This window comes from Anarhichas minor, unplaced genomic scaffold (genome assembly GCF_050575085.1).
Source record: "Anarhichas minor isolate MPS153535 unplaced genomic scaffold, ASM5057508v1 ptg000021l, whole genome shotgun sequence".
Lineage (NCBI taxonomy): Eukaryota > Metazoa > Chordata > Actinopteri > Perciformes > Anarhichadidae > Anarhichas > Anarhichas minor.
The window spans coordinates 6,558,682-6,576,684 of NW_027466467.1; the positions used below are offsets into that span (position 1 = coordinate 6,558,682).

Below are 18,003 nucleotides of genomic sequence, written 5' to 3' on the forward strand. Positions count from 1 at the left end.
CACACACACACACACACACACATATATACACACACGCATACAGGCGGTGCAACATGACCAGAGGGAATGAACCGAGAGAGAGTAGTTTTATATGCTCATATGTGTGTGGTGCAATCTATTAAAAGGATAAAGTTGTGGATTGGAAATCGCCCTCAGCTGTCGATGCTTTGCAAAGTTCACACTGAAATGACGTCAAATTCAGGCAAACGTAAAAGCTTAGTGTCAACTTATGGAAAGGGAGAAAAAAATAAATCAACAAAATCCCCGAGCTATTGAGGTTATAAGTGAAGTGATTCTTCAAGGGAAAGAGTAGATTGTGGATTCACACAGATTTATGAGGGTAGACCATCCAGTTAGTAAAGCAGCCCTGGTTCCTGCTTAGTGCTTGATGGGAGTGAAATCTCATCTGTTCCACTGCGAGGAGCGACTGATGATGATGTAGTGATTTGGAGCCTCGGGGGAGATGGGTCATCCTGCGTTCAGCCAGCCTGCCCGCTAGAACGACACCACTCTGCAAGCAGCAGCAGCAGCAGCAGCAGCACACGTACACACGTGCTTACAAACTGCTTACAGTACGCTTGCATGTACAGGCATGCCACAACACAGTCTGTGTGTGTGTGTGTGTGTGTGTGTGTGTGTGTGTGTGTGTGTGTGTGTGTGTGTGTGAGTAGCTACTGTCCCAGCAAGGCACATATCCACCAGCCTGCCTCTTTGTCTAACAGCTTGGAACAGCACTGTGGGAGAAAAATAAAAAATACACACACTGCTCGGGCTTGTGGAGCCCGGAGACAATCCAGGCGAGGCTCCACATTGCATTTCAGGGACAAGTAAAAATTATCCCTCTTCCGCATTCTCCATACTCGGCTACATCCGTTCTTTCTTTCAATAGCTTTGAACTGCCCCCCTCCCCCTCCCCATACCATACTAAGACAACCCCTCCCTTCTCTCCCTCCCTTCCCTGGGTGTAGCAGCACCGGGCTGTGGACCCTGCCCTTGTTTTCTTGCTCTGGCATTGCCCCGTGTCTGACCCTCTCAGAGTTCACGTTGGAGGAAACCTCTGAAGCCAGCCTCTAAGGGCACTGCTCTTTCCTATTCCCACCCAGAACCACACACACAGAGCTGTAGCGTGGGGCTGCACAACCAGATTGTTGCTACGACTCTGTCCTCGACTCTGCTGCACACACACACAAAATGCTCCTAAAACACACACACACACGCACACGCACACGCACACGAGTGAACTCATTCCACAGTGGAAAGCTATAGAATGGATGGGAGCCATTATGCAACTTCTGCTCGGCGACTGCAGGCTGGGACACGCAGCCCAGTCGCCCACCGCCACTACTCCTACAAGAGGAGCACCGAGTCTCAGACACACACACACACACACACACACACACACACACACACACACACACACACACACACACACACACACACACACACAGCGCCATAAATCTGCATTGCATGCTTCTCGTCTGTCCACCTTTCAGCACCCCTCTCTAAATCTGCCTGTCCTGCTCCGGCTGTGACTCTCACTGCCTTTCCCTTCTCTTCCTTCTCTTCCTTCCTTCCTTCCTTCGTGGTTTCTGTCCTAAGGCTCACCTCTGCAGCAGTGGAGAAAGATGACATCAGCCCCAAGTCCGCCTCACATCCTGAAGCGGACAAACAGCAGCGCTGGGTGCTTCTGGGGGCCTTTTTCTGAGAACAGGCAATGCATAGCACGGTTTCTACTTTGGTCGTGGGAAAACAATGTTGAAAACATCCGACACACAGCTTCACCAAAACAACCACGCTCTCGTGGGATTTAAAAGGCCGGACACAACTTACTGTGCCTTCTTAATTTCATAACAGTGCGTCTCATTAGTTCACCCACGTTGACATTTTCAAAAAGTTTGACACGACTGAAATCCGGGAACTTAAACACACACACACACACACACACACACACACACACACACACACACACACACACACACACACACACACACACCTACAGTAGAGTGAGAGATTGAGCAGCAGCCCACCAAAACCACAGCTGAGTCTCAACAGGCCTGGCAGCATGCCACTGACCTGAATCAGCTGCGTTTGACAATGTGAAACTTGCTACAGGGCCAAGACGAGATGTGTTGCACAAACAGCGGCCGCCGACGTGAGGAATACAACATCTCATAGTCAAAAATAAAATGGTTCTGAATCAGATTGTCCACTTGGGGCGTGTGTGTGTTTTCTACTTCCCCCACATGCTCAGCTTGACTAGTACAAGTCACCAGTACAAGCTCCATTCAGGGTCGAGTGCCACCTCAATGTCTCAACATCTCCTAAAAAACAGACGGATAAAAATCAAAACGACCATCAACTGGGGTGTCTTCTGAACGTCTGGACATCTCACCATGACTCTGTAATGGCACTGCTCCCTGTGAAAATAGCATGAGCTCTTTTTTGCTTTCACAGAAATTCATGGGGGAAACAACAACAACTGATTTCTAAAAATGCGCAGGAAGCCACAGCAGATCGCATCCTGTTTGTGTCCTCCCCTCAGCTCGCTCCACTGCGTCATCACTTCCCTTTCCTGGAAATGTGGCCACTCAGTCATCTACACATTTTCTGTTTCTCAGGCAGGGACCCCGCTCATCCTGAATCATTCCTGCTCACACCTGACTGTCCAAAGCTTAGCTTACTAACATCCTCACAAAAGGTCAAAACAAATGTAAACTCTGCTTGGTGAAATAGCTTTCCTCACATAATAGTTAGAACAAAGAAGCCATGTCACCTTCTTTCCCACATTTTATTTTAATATACAGTGCTTATAGACCCAACTAACTTAGAGAAGCATTTGTCTTGTGCTAGTAACCATTCTGTCAAAGCCTCCATAACCTTCCATACTTTAGTGCATTCCTATTCATAATCACAGTGAAGAAGGCCCTCTGGGGCTCCGTGTCTTCTCATCACAACAGTTGGAGCGACGGAGAGGAATCCCTCTTGAGCTCACGTCGGTGTAAAGTCTTTGCATTTCAAAATAGAAGTTACAATGTTATACTCAAAAATAATTACTTTTTGTTCATAATTTTCACGTCAAGGGATCCTTTTTTGTGTAACGTGTCTTGTGTGTTCTTTTTTTGTGTCGTTGCTTTCATCTCTTTTGACATGTCGAGGGACGAAAGATGCAAATTAGCGTAAGAAGGTTTAATCTGGAACGGTGCAGCACATTTATGTTTTAAACTGTACATGTAAATAAAATTCAAATAAATAAATGTCAGGAAACACAAAACTGGGAGGGGCTGACCTTCAGTGTTTGGGTACAAACTGTTCCCAAAACCAGTGACCTTTAGCACCATCATCCTACCGCCACAGATAAGCAGATGTCCTTTTCTTCATGAAATCTAATAATCACAAACAGATTCCTCATAATACAGAACAGCATGCGACTCTAAGATTCACTGTTCTCTAGGGACATATTAAACAATAATTACAGATTTAAAACCGTAAAGAAAAAAAATATATGTATTTTATAAATGTGTCAACTCCCTAAAAAATAAAATCCTATCATCATGCCTCCAATTAGGTTTAGTCTTAATAGTCACAACTCACAGTCGTCACAGCCTCACACAGCTAGCAGTTGCAATCATGCAACCTACTATGCTCACACAGAGAGTGTGTGTGTGTGTGTGTGAGATCCTCCACCACAGACCACTGATCACATCAGTCCTAAAGGCAGGGCTGCTACTGAGCTAATGCTGCAGCTGAATAATTTAACACAGAGAAAGAGAGAGAAGCGTTCCCTTTCTGTCAGCTGTCCAAACACACTTTAATAATTCTAAATCGACTCTTCCGAACAACAAAACAAACAATTCACAGAAACTAGCGTGAGAGAGAGCGACGCATGAATAATTCTGAGAATCTTTTTGTTTTGTTGTATCCTCAACTCTCATCCGCGTGTCCACTATTAGTGTTCGACTTTGTTGATCCCCAGAGTTTGTCTGTCAAGAGTACACACTACTACACACTGTGCATGCATGAGTGACTTCTGGTAGGGAAATGTAATTCAAACCAGAGGATATAAGCACTGGTACGAATATGGCCACAGCAGGGGGGGGGGGGGGCGGGGGAGTCAGGGCAGACTGAGTAGAATAAAGAGGGGGAGGAGGCAGGGAGAACAGGGAGGGGGAGGGGAGAAGAGAGGAGACAGCGCACCAACATAAATGGTGCTGGGGATCCATTAGAAAAATGTAGATACTGGTGGCACATTGAAACGGATCCTCAACTCCACTTGTTTACTACTTGTATTGAAATATATACAGTTTGTATTTGAAATTGCTAATTTAACAGATATAAACGATCTTGTCTATCTACACAATCTCTTGTACTACAAAGCCCTTTGACTGCTTTCTCGTATCTTCATTAAAAATATCCGCCAACATGGCGAACACTACCGATGGTGTGTTATAAATAAAACAAGTATTTAACCCTCTGAACCCAGAGCAGTTTCGCCTCGCTGTGGCCTTGATTCTTTACTGCAATAGATAAGTCCTCTCCACCTCTATGGGAACAGCACAACCATGGCTGGAGGTAGAGAGAACTCAAACATGTCTTTTGTGTAGTATAACTCAGTTACAATGTCAAAAATCGAAAAGAAATAGAAAAACAAGTTCAATTTCTTTGATAATGTATCTTACAAAAATTGGCAAACAATGTAATTTATATATCCAACATGATTTCGAGTTGCCACGAGTGTTACAAATGTTGTGGGTTCAATATATATATTGAACTATTTACATCTTTACAACCTCTACTTACAACCTCTCCTCAAAGCTCTGTGTTCAGTAGCCTGCAGTCCAAATTTCGCAGAATTTTTGTCATGTGACTGTTGGTCTCGTGGCCGAGGAACGCAGAATTTAATGTTTTTTTACAGGATGTGGTTCGAGTATTTGGTTTATTTGGGGAGAAATTGTATATGACACATGTAGGATAAAATGTTTTTGAGGAATTATCACAATTTTAAGTGTAGTTTCGGTTTGCTTTTCCTGATGGAAGCGTTGGTCACACATATGTGTTCAAGGACAAACCTGACTACATGAGGGAACACATGAGCAAGTCCCCCCCCCCCCCCCCACAAAAATGCCTCTTCTCTTACAGATACAATGCTAATGAGATTACTTAAAAAGTGGTACTGAAGGACACTGGGTTTTCTGCACTCTGTTGTATCAAAGCACTTCAGTTATTATTAATAAAAGAGCGTTATTTCGCTGCACAGGCTAAAAGGCCAGCATGGCAGCAGCGTCAGTCATTCAGGACCAGAATAGTGACGAGGACATTCCTGCCCTGTCTGAAATAAAGCCTGCAATCTGAGCTCCCTGAGACAATGAGTGGCAGGCCCAACAATAAACAGAGGCCCACCCAGCACAAAGACACACACAACTACGGACCCCCAAAAAACACACCCAAAAGCCCCAAACTCTCTTTATTAAAACTGTGTGTGTGCGATGTGGAAAGACAGCTACAAATATTGAGCTTCTGTCTTTTTAAAATCATGACTGACATGAGCTACTAGAAGCATTTAGCACCATTTACGTCCCTGTAAACACACACACACACACACACACACACACACACACACACACACACACACACACACACAGTAATAAAGCAACAAAAGGTATCCACTAGAGTTCGGGACATCAAGAGTAAAAAAGAAACAAGAGGGCCGAATTACTTCCTGTTTCGCTTCAAAGAACTTCTCCTCCTCCTGCTGAGCGTACAAGCAAAGCAGCTACCGGGTTAAATGCAACTGGAGCTCACACAAACTCGAGGCTCAGTGTTTTTGTTCAAGACCGAATCCTGTGGAACAGAGAAGCCATGTTTCTGATGAATCCGAATGCCTTTAGACTTGAGAACTGGGCCCACTCGGACTACGGTCATGAATAAAAAATGATGTCAAAATGACAAAATAGTACAAATTAAAATGATTGTATAGTATAGTTTTGATATATGATTCTGTATATTTGGATCACACAAGTGAAAGGCCCTCCCTTCCAGAACAACACCCTTTGTAGTAAATCTGAGTACTTGCATAATAATGCATGTCATCAGCTCTTCACACTTTCTTTCGGTGTTTTAGCAAAGCTAAAAAAAGTTTTCGGCGAAACCTGAAATAAAGGAATCTGACTGCTGTGATGTGAGCTACAGTTAAGCTCTCTGTCCACGTGATAGGACGAAGGGTTGCCTTTAAAACCGGTTTGACGTGTAACAGGCCGAAGAACGCGTCGTCTATCACGACCCACCTGTTGTAATGAAGCACTAAAATACTGTCCACAGTTAACGAGGAGTTAACGAGGAGCACCTTGTGAAGCTCGTTAACAACACTAATTAGTGATGTGCAGCTAAATCCATCACGTTTTCATGGTGGACTTTGAGGACGTGGCATAATGTGTGAGGGGCCTCCTGTGATGTTATGCTTACATCTGTTCCTTGAACCTTTGTGCTCTGAGAGGCATTCAAAAAAAAAGATTGGACAATAAATATTCAGTGGAGAGGTTAAGCAAAGGGTAATTAATAAATGGTCTTTCTTCATGTCTTAATGCCTAATGGGGAGATATACGACCGATATGCATGTACCAAGAGTACTCTGCTCCTCTGGCCCTCAGCGAGGAATAAAGGAGAAGGAATCTACTTCGGTTGAAATCAAATTGTCATTACAAGCAATAAAAAGAGGTGTCGTGCTCCCATAACGGACTTCTATTAGTCTGAGTGAATGAAAGCATCACACCTTGAAAAAGTGAATATCTTTTAAATGGTTTTAAAAGAAAAAGGTCAGAATGCCGAGAGGAAGTAACGTCAGTAAAATATGAAAAAGGCAATTAAAAAATGTGTCCCTTTTTGGCACTTTTTAAGATCCTTAATTAGTTCTTCTCGCGATGAATCAGATTTATTATTCAGATAAATTATTTTAAATGAGAGGATAAGATAGCGTCTGACACTTGTGAACTTTCAATGCTGTGAACTCCATGTTGGAACCAATATTTTTTATTTATTTGACCCCGCGAGATTGCAGGACAAAAAAACAAGGGAACCATGGGCGACATTACTGCTCTTGCTTCACATCATTTAGAACCACATTTCACTTTGTTCAGCAGCAATCCATCATCTTGACATTCATTTTGAGGGAAGATAACTTCCAGAGGCAATCATTTTCATCGAGTCAAATGCATCCTTGTTTAGTGAATATTGTTGTTTTTTTTGCTGTTTTCCTGCCAACATTACACATGATTTTAATCAAACATGGGCCACTGGGACTAAGCTGGAGCCAGAGGGTTTAATGGCACGATGTGGAGTGTCGCCACACAATGTGACTTAGAGACGGGGACGAGGAGGACACATGTTAAGCATGTGTGTACGTATAACTGTGGATTTTTAAAGAAAAGCGAAGCTGTAAATTGTTCAGAAAAAGTCTCTATTTGGGTGCTTCGGCAGCTGTGAAATTCCAGGAAGCAAGGTTAAAATAGCAGGCTGAAAACACGTTTTGTCTGCAGTGCGTCTGTTGGTAGAATAATATGTTTTAGTCTCTTTATTCCTACGGATACTTTTAACGCAAAAAATAGACTGAAACTCTCGCTCACAGAAGCTTACTGGAGTTTATGAAGCATCAGACTGTCTTTAAGGAAGCCTTTAAGGCTCAATTTGATCGACCAATCAAGGCCTAAAATGTGTGACGAACACATAAACGTGGTCTTCTATGTTCTATACAATTAAAAAGTTAAAAATAATCCAAGTCACACACGACCTTCTGCAGATGAAAAATAAATGTGGGGTTTATTATCAATCTATTAAACGCTGCGTCGCCATTTTCGTCAAGACATTTTCTCATTAAAGAAATTCACGAGGCCCCATATAAAAAAAAAACATTCGATGTATGAAAACACAAAACAGTTATATTTGACTTTGTGGCTTTTTCCTCAAACTTGTAGTGTACAAGATGCATTTTGATGAATGTAGTGAGGGAGAGAAAATAGTTCAAAGCAGAGAGAAACGGCCTTCATAGGATTGCTTTTTCCCTAGAAAAAAAAAACATCCCCCACCCATGCCCAGCATGCGCACACACACGCACACACACATCTCAGACAGGCTGTTTGTGCATCTCCACATTTTTTTCTCACACAAACTGCATCGTGTAGAAAAACCAGGGAAAATAAATGAAGGTGAAAACAAAGAGATGGCAGATTCCACTGTCTGTGTGTGTGTGTGTGTGTGTGTGTGTGTGTGTGTGTGTGTGTCACACATGCATATCCTACAACTATCCATCATTAATACGGACAAAGAACAGAAAAAGGGCCACACGGGCACAGATCCAACCAGCCAAATCTCAAACAACCTCTTCATTTTTCTACAAGCTCGACGCGTGTGTGAGTAAAAAGTGTGGCGATAAGAGCGAGGACGCGGCAACATCCAGAGAGAGACCGCGGCGACCGAACCAGACGCCGGCGGCAGCGACCATATGAAGGCTAATATTATGGAAATGAGTTCATTAATCAATGGCAACACAGCCTTTTATCTGGAGAGCCAGAGCGCCGGGGCCTGATCAGCCGCCATACTGCCCAGTCTGATAACACACACACACACACACACACACACACACACACACACACACACACACACACATATCTTCACTAGCAACGGATGGAGATGCAGAGTGAGGAGAAATCTCATGTAGCCTTGCATAATTCTGTGTGAAGATTTCTCCACCATTGTAATTACTTATAGGCAGTATTTTCTTTAAAAGACTGTGCCTGGTTTTACCTTTGCTTCTCAGAAGCAGTGCGTGTTTGTGTTGTAGTTTCAACTGTGAAACAAAAGGCAGATATTCATTTTCAGACCACAGCGAGGCTCTGACCATTTTCTCTCTTCCCTTCCTCCCTCCACCATTGCATGCCTTTCTCTCCTCCCTCTCTGTGCTCCCTCCCCCTATTCCTCCCCCTCCTCCCCCTCCGCCGTCCCTGTTGGATTGGTGGAGTAAACACAGGAAGAGAGCGGGCTCTGTTCCACCACGCCAGAGCTGTGGCTGGGCGTTCCCGCACAGCTCCTGCGCCAGGGTCAAAAGTTTACTGTGGTTTTCATTTCACCTTTCCTCAGCCAATCACAGCTCCACGCTGCGGCGCCTGAACTCTGACCCCAGCAAAGAATTCCACTCAAAAGATGGTCTGACGCCAGTTTCACAACTGCACCCCCCTCCCTCAACTTCTCCAATTTTTCCCTTTACTACTCCCTTTCCTTTCTTTCAACCGGCCAGTTTCATGTGTTGACAGAGTCTAGGTGAAAAAGATTCCAGAGAGCAGGAGCAGCGGAACTGTGTGTGGGGGGGTGGGGGTGGGGGGGGTTAATCCTCGAGTCCTCACAACCATGCTTTGCTAGAAAACTACCAGTACTTGCTTTCTTTTATCTCCCGTTTTGACAAACAGCTAATCACGGTGCAATAAAAAAAAAATTATGAATTACAGAATTTACCTTAAAATCTGACAATCACGAGGATCATTTTGCACAAAGTGGAGACCGTTTAGTTGACTACAACCCAAAACACGAGGAGCACTGCTGGGCTCGTATAAAAAACACACTGGAATCTGTTTTGGAATCAAATCAGAGTTGCTCGGTTCTGACTGGACACAGACGCACACATGTGTACTCTCACTCTCACACACACACACACACACACGTGCACACACGCTGAGCTATAATCTAACTGTGGGTTTGTTTTCGTCCTGGTGACACTGCACTCCGACCCATCTGCTGAGTGATTAAGCCAGCACTGCCAATCAAGTCCCTGGTACTGTACTCACGCTGACCGAGCCGGCACACGCTGGTCTTTGCTTCAAAACCTCTTTCTTAGTTTTTGAGCCACAAAAAAACAATAAAGAAAAGTTCAGGGTCGATGTTGTTGCAGACCCACACGCTGCTCCAAATGAAATGCTTTTCAAACTGTCAAACCAAAAGAAAACAAACTGCAGTCTACTGCTCATTTGGTGATGTCTTCATGGAGGGGCACGTACGGTGCCTTGAATCAAAAACGACCCCATGCTTGTTCGTAGGCCAACCATTTTATTAGTTTTAGTTAAGAGTTTTGTCAAACTGATGTTGGCACCTCACACGGTCGCAGAGCTAAATGGCTCCAGTTGCTGGAATCCTTGCTAGCTCTTCTATAGCCTTACGTTTTGTTTATTTGTAAAAAGTAAAAATACAAAAATTTAGAAAACTACTTTCAGAACATGTCCCTTTTCTACTGAATTATTGAGTAGCAGTACCAATAAATATTAGTTGTGAAAAGTGTCACTGACAAAACCCATTCCCAGGAGGAAACTCCTTCCTCGCTGTTCTTGGGCGTTAAAGTCAGTCTTCTGTTTCTATTGGTTTTTGCTCAAAGCCAGGCTTTGATAACACTGCATTACTGTGGAGCACTGTAGTGCAGCTCACGGTATGTTACTGCTGTGTTGAGGAGTAAAAATGAAATGATTTATGATAACCACCATTGTTATGTGTCCTCTTCGGGGTTGAAGTTGTTAAATGGAACCTGAACATGGACTAAACAGAAAGCATCAATGCTGTGCCAGATAAAAGTTTAATTCGTCTCTGGTCTAAAAGCTTAATGGTAACGTGTTGGCACATGTTGTTTGTAGCATTGCTGTGGAAGCTTGAACCCACTCTCCCTAGAGCAGCTGCATATACATCATTTCACTACACTGAACACATAAAATATGGTATCCTGTATTTTATAACTCATGTGTGAAGTTCACCATAACAACGGACTTCTTACCGGTGTGTACTGGCGTGGAAGCTTACATGTGAACCAGGTGACACAGTATGCAGGCTGCACTGCTAGTACTACTGCTAGTACATCTAGTACCAACAACACAACATCGAAACGCAACACCGTAAATACAATTGAACTTTGAAACATGCATCGGATCTTATTTAAGCTCATATTTTCAGAGATGGCTTCACTTAAAAAAGACTGTTTTGCACTTTATGCCTATTGAAGTATGAGTAAGAAATCTTCTCAATGTGGTTTTATTTTAAAATAAATAACAAATGAAAAGTATTTAAAGCTTATAAAACCAGGTGGGTTGACTTAATTTCACTGGACTGTATTTGCGCCACAAGACTGTGAAAACCAAACTCATAAATTGCTCGAAATTATGTTTCATCCAATTTTAAGGGGGAACCGGGTGGTATCAGTCGGTGGTGCTGTACTTCTATACGTCTCCAATTTAGTCACACCGCAGTCGTATGGAATCACTCGTTCCAGTGCAGCAATTAGATGAGCAAGCATGAGCACCCCGAGAAACCAGCCCATTGGAAACATGCAGATCTTTTGCCAAAAAGTAGAGCCACCTCCGCACAACAACATGGTTCGGACTGGTAATGGCCAACTTTCGTGAGTGTTGGTATAGAAAATACTGCAACGGTGCACAGTTTTATGTGAAGTGGCAATGTCAGGAGGCAACCTTTTGATTGCCTTAACGACAAGCAGCACACACACACAGGGGTGACGTCAGCAGAGCAGCAATGGTGAGAGGAACATTTTCCACTTGTTTTCCACAGCGAGGGAAAAAATCAGTCCAATTAAGAAAGAAATGTTGTGGAAAGAAACGGGATGGTAATAAATTATCTGACACATGCGCTGCCAGTGTTGAAAGGCTGTGGTGAATCTGGAGCCTTTCACGATGGGGGGGGGGGGGGGGGAGTCTGTCGTTCACAACTTGACTTCTCACTGAACTTAAGGCCGCAATTAAAATTAAAAAAAAAAAGTAGAAATCGCACGTTGAAAAATCGGAATGCTGTGAGCGAACGTCTGCATGCTCGCTGCTATTTGTGGTCATTTCTTTTAATGAAAAGGAGTGTTTTAAAATTGCAGGTGAGCTCCACGCAGCGCTCGCACGGTCACATATACGTGCACACACACACACACACACACACACACACATCCTCCTGCAGCTGGCAAACTGCGCCGCTGTGCCAGCCACAGCTGCCTCTCAATCCACACGGACCAAGAAACCACACCCCACTGCCACAGACATCCAACGTGGAACCGGTTCATCTCGGAGATGCACGGAGAGGAAGAGGAGCGCGACGTAAACAAAGGGATAAACACAACCAACCATCTAACATTGTTCTATTTCTCCAAAGCATCTTTTTGTTTTGGTTGCAAAGTAACTACTTTGCCCGTGCTAACACACCCTTTTTTAATTTGTGTGTATATAATGGAGGAAGAGTATACACAGCTGTAGACAGGGAGAAGATGGAGAGTGTCCATGTAACAAGTTGAGAAGTTTGTGTCCTTTCTCTTCCCCTCCTCACACAGCCTCTCTTTCTCCTTCTCTCTACGCTGAATAACAGACAGAGACAGCATCTGGTAGCAGTTATCTCACAAACCAAACTTTTTTTCACCCTTGTCTCTCCCCCTTAAAGCATTTTTTCTTTTTTTTTTATAAAGGGGGGCCCTAAAAAAAAAACACAAACAAGGTCTTGCTAACATTTTACAATGGTAACAAAACTAGGCCAGGGAGCTATACCCTCCCACTGGCTCGTTCAGGTGAACCCCTTTTATGAGCATTCTTCAGCTGGGGGGGAGCGAAAGTTAAAGGGGGAGTTGAAGTTAAAGAGGAAGGGCAAGGAGGGGGTAGGTTGGGGGGGGACAAAAGCTCTTGGCACCCCCGTTCCCTAATAAACTCTTGCCTTCGTCCAATCAAGGAGGACTGCAGAGAGTGAACTGTTCCAAATCCTCGCTGGTTATAAACTGGAATTGGGTGCAATGATTGCTTCAGGCTGCCCGTTTGGCTTTTCAGAAGTGTGCATGGCTCCCATATGGCTCAGCTAAGCCCAACACTCGGGTATTACCTCAGAGTTGAAAAAGAGGCGACCGGGGTGGGGTGGGGGGGATGAATGAGACGGGACTTCAAATGGAGTCAGAGTACAAACTGTCTGGCTTCCTCTGACCAGTGAACAACAATCTGGTTTTCGGGAGCTCTCCTCTCATATCGTCACTCTCACTCGTCTGGGCGAAGTAGCTGTAAATATTTTAGCAGTGGAAACATGACTGTCTTGTTGAGCAGCGTTTTCTATATTTAGCTCCACGCAGAGGTAGGCCTACCGGGGTGAGAAGTGCCACGCCGGCGATGGGGCTGTTCACTTTTGACAAAACACAAAGACGGATCGCCGTCACCGCGGGAGTGACCTTGAGACGGCGGGGGGGGGGGGGGGGGGGGGGGGGGGGGGCTGAACAGGATGTTTTACACAGCCCGAGCTGACCACAGGAAACTTTCTCAAACCTCGGTTGTAAACTGGGAAGTGTAAAGATCTACTCTCTCCCTAAATGACAAGTTATCCGTCAGAGGCAGTAACTCGACTAAGCTCCTACCTGTACTGCTGTCTAACACAAAGGGACTGCAGAGTCATATTTCAATTAAAGGGGAAACAATCAGGCTTTGCTTTCAGCTCCGTGTGTCATCAAGACACCGCTCACCCGCACAGCCGTTCATCTTAAACGGAACACACGGGCCCGTCACATGACCGACGGGCAAGTTACTCGAAACGAAACATTTTATCTCGGTCTCCCTGCCTCTCTTTAGGCACACGGACCTGACGAAACACTCAAAGAATGCCGTATATTCAGACATCGGCGACGCAAAAATGCAGCTTGACAAAGACAGATTAGAGACAGTTATTAAGAGGCAAGCGCTTCGCTTATTTTTCCTCCTTTTTTGATGACACCACCCAGTATTTAGAACTCAATGCAACCACATAGCAGCGACATTTACCCAAGATTTTAATTATTAAAAAAAAACACAGATCCAAATTCGTAAGAACTTCATTGAGAAGCATGATTTCTGATTCAGTGTACAGACTTCAGGAATCCAGTTTGAACACTACACTACAAATACATCTGGCTGGAGACGGCACTCAAAAAGGAGAACTGGACGCAGAGTCATAATGAACAAAGTCCAAACATTACCAGACTCAGGGAGCTACAAATGTCACTGAACACATCCAAATATTTCCAGATGTATTTTGTGACATGCCTGATCCCCAGATTTATTAGCTTCCTAAGAATGTTTGGATACTATCTCTGAAACTAAATATTTTCTTTTACACTTTTGTATTGTTGACAAGAATGCTAACGACGTCAAAAGCCAACGTCTATGAGTAATAACTAAATATCAGCAGTGGCACTAAACGTACGCTCATAGAATGATCAAATCAGGGAATCCGACATAACCACAGAATCTGCCACCAGAGAGAGACTTCTCCCAGTCCCATGAGAAAAAGTGATAAGTTAATGAATTATTGAGAGCTCGGGGGCTGACAGACAAAGAGCGAAGGCCATGCATCCCCGGTCACTTCTTCACCCCATCTGCAGTCAAAGAATCCCCCCCAAAGATTGATTCATTGTTAACGCAGCCTGACACCCTGTGTGAGGGAGAAAGAAAGTGGGAGATAAAAGGGACAGAGAATGGGGGGGGAACAAGGGGGCTCCATTTGAGAATATGAGCAGAAGCAGTTCATTGGACAGGTTCCCACAGTGGTCGTTCTACCACTCACAAAAAAAAAAAATGCCACATCGGTGGGCTTTGAGTAATGGCATTCCATCGGCCCCTCAAAATAAAGACAAGTTAGCTCTTCTGACGGCAGCATCGCTCTCCCTTGTTCTTTGCCATTTGCATCCCCACATTGTTATCTAATGAGTGGCCTGCATGAAATCATAAGAAGCAGGAACGTTCATCATTCAGCGGGCAGCCAGACCGTGTAGTAACGTGACAATTACACCTCAATGACCTCAGAAACTCTCAAATGTGCATTGAGCTGTTAATAGCCTGCAAGTATTGGCAGGGATGGCCCCGGGGCGATGAGAGAGAGAGAGAGAGCGACAGCACACCTAGACCTCAACCGTTTCACAGGAATGACTAACCTCTCCTCATTGTCTGCCTCCACATGTGCACGCTCTCCAAGGATGTTCTCCTAAACTGGCTCACAAAAACTGAGTGAATGCAAACCTGGACTCTACCTGAACCCTGTGAGTGATCGTGCTCCCCCTGCACCGAAACACATCCATCTCACCCTGCCTGCCTGTCTGTCTGTCTCACACACACACACACTTACATATGATTCATCAGCGGGTGAAAACACCAACATGTATCATACTGTGACTGGCCATTATATACCACCCATTTACAATCACGGTATACGTAATCTCATTTACAGTCGTGCAGATACATAACAGATGCTGTGGATTCTCCAGAGCAGCCACGCTGCTGCTGAGCCAAGTCACTTCAAGTTTGGTTCGTCAGCAGTGAGGAATACAAGGTGGTTAATGGTGACATCATGAATATGTATAAAATCAACAAGAAAATGTGACTTATTTAAAAAAAATAAAAAAAGAAGACAATTTTGTGCGTCTATCGTGTCATGTGACTTGACTACATTAGTATGTTGCTGTTTGTTTAGATGCTGCTACACTCTTGGTGTGAAATTAAAAAGGAAAAGAAAAACTATGTGACACACACACACACACACAATGCAGGTACATTACACCGTGTGTACCCTGCACTGCATTCACGGTGGAGGCTCGACAAAACGAGCAATAAACCTTTTAATAAACCATTTTTTTCTTGTTACACAAGCCTACTACTGCGGTGTAACGTTAGCTGTGAACACAGGAGACTCCTGCAGCTCTCCGTTGTACCGAAACTGTGGAGCAAGTCCGATACAAAAAATGAACAAAAAACAGCCATTCCGCTGTGATGTGGGATAATGATACACAACCATGCGGCTCTACAAAGTTCACATTGTGATTTTTAAAAACACCAACGAGTTCACTTCTATTAAGCAGAGATGAAGAGCTAACGTTCGGCTATCGCACCTCCAGCGAATCAGAGAGCCTGTGTCTCGTAAACTTTGTAGCGAGCCGATAATGGAGAAGAAGAAGAAAAACGATACAAATGGCGCAATAACAAGCGAGACTTGACGCAAAATGTTCGTCTTATTGCTACTTTAGGAGGACGATAATTCCACAACAGACATTCCATAACAAACGAGACAGTGGTGAGATGGTTCGTTGTATCACCCGTATATAGCTCAGAAAAAACCCCACAGCCTGCTCAGAAGCGGAGCAACACACACACACAACTGTCTCTGTGACAAATGTGCACGTTGAAAACACGCGCTACCGCCTGGGTTTTAAACTTGGTAATAAATAGAATCACAAACTAGTCGCAGAAAACTCACCGGCTTCGATGCTTTCATTGAGTAGAGCAGTTTCTTTTTTTTATGCCTCTACAAACTCTCCGCCATCTTCAGCAGGACCGTGTTTGTTTAAATGCGAAACACTCCCAGAAGCGGAGGGAGCCAGCTTGTAAGCGGAGCGCAGTGACTTCTGGGTAATGCAGTTGCTTTCCTGTGCGAGCCGCAACCCGAACTGCTTGACACGTTTCTGCAAACGAACTACACGCGCACCAATACCCGTAGGCGATATGAGCAGCCAGTGACTGATATTATTAGGGGAGAGATTTAAAACTTATTTATAGGCTGGCAGAAAAGCAGCTTCATGCAAATGACTTATCATACCCCTAGAGTATTACGTTATTATGTTATTCACTTTACATGCCATTACAATTTATATTTTTCCACATAAAATGTATATAGTATGTCATATGGCCTGCATTAAGCAGGAACAAATATAATTGCCAAATATGGATTCGCAATCATGACATATGGTCTCTATATTGTTAATCAGAATATCAGAGTATGCCTTTTAATACCTTGATGTTTCAGTTATAAAGTAACTGCCACTGACTCTAATCCCAACATGTGCAGCCTGATGTCCCACAGATTCTGGGTCCAGTGTCAATTATACTAATCGGAGTGAGTGCGGAGCCGCTGTGCCATATCGCCCCTTGAGTAGCAACAGAGGATGGAAGAAGCTGTCTCCATGGTGATCCAGGCACACAAGTTTTTAAATTTGACTACGAAGGAGAGAGTGAGGGCCAATGATGGAGGGAGAGCAGCAGGACGTTGGGGGGTTAAGGGAGTAAAGAAGAGACGAGTTCAAAACTATAGGTAATTAGCTCCTTACTTGTTCTTTCTTGCCTGAACTTTCTGCAATCCTCTGAAAAACTTTGAGGTGGTGGAAAAAAAAGAGAAAGGGTGTGTTTTGTTTTGGATAAAGCGTAGCTGCTGAGGAGGTTCATTACCAAAGTCACAGCATTTTATGTTGTGCAACCAATTCAAAAAAATTTAATCAGAAAAATCTATAGCAGACTAGTAGGACTACTCCCAAACGTGTTACAGCTGGTAGTGAAGGATAATAAGACATACAAGCATTTTCACCATATTGATGCAAAACATGATTACACATAGTTCATCCAGATCAGATTGTTTGCTAATGTTGTGTTCATGACATAATCAAATCACAAAAAGTAAAACATAAAAACCTTGTGCATTATTTGTTGGGTGTTTTTGGTCTGTTTGTATGTCCTCCTGAGCGAGGGAACCTCAATTACATTCCATGGAGACCCAAAGGGGGGCCCAGTGGCCCTCTGTTTGTGCCCCTTCCCCCACAAAACACGCCAAACTGACCTTCCCCCTCAATGAGTGTGAGACACTTTATCCCATCCCCCCCCCCCTCACTACGCAGCCTCTCTACTTTGAAAGGACAGGAGATAACAGTTTGAAAGGACAGGAGATAGCCCCATAATCATTAATGCATTCAGATTAGTTTACCTGCAAACAGCTAACAGCATGCCTTTCTTTCTTTCTTTTCATCAAGCCTGTTCCCATCCCCCAAATCCGCAACAATAGATGCATAAAGCAGAAACACATCTTGCACAACATTATCAGCTATAACACAAGTTATGACTAAACATGACAGACGACAATAAAGAGTGTGAAATATAAAATCTAGGTTGACAAAAAGTGCACTTTCCATGATCTTGTGTCTAAAAATGTGAACGAGTTCAAAAGTTC

At 43.9% G+C, this 18,003-nt stretch overlaps 1 protein-coding gene across 1 annotated transcript in view; it reads right to left on the reverse strand.

Moving 5' to 3' along the window:
• The window catches only part of ncoa3 (nuclear receptor coactivator 3), a 28,231-nt gene extending 11,868 nt beyond the window's left edge, over positions 1-16,363 (reverse strand). The window contains exon 1 of the mRNA XM_076095718.1: positions 16,267-16,363. The gene's annotated coding sequence lies outside the window, so the exon portion shown is untranslated. The remainder of the gene's footprint in view (positions 1-16,266) is intronic.
• Positions 16,364-18,003: the final 1,640 nt, after the last annotated feature.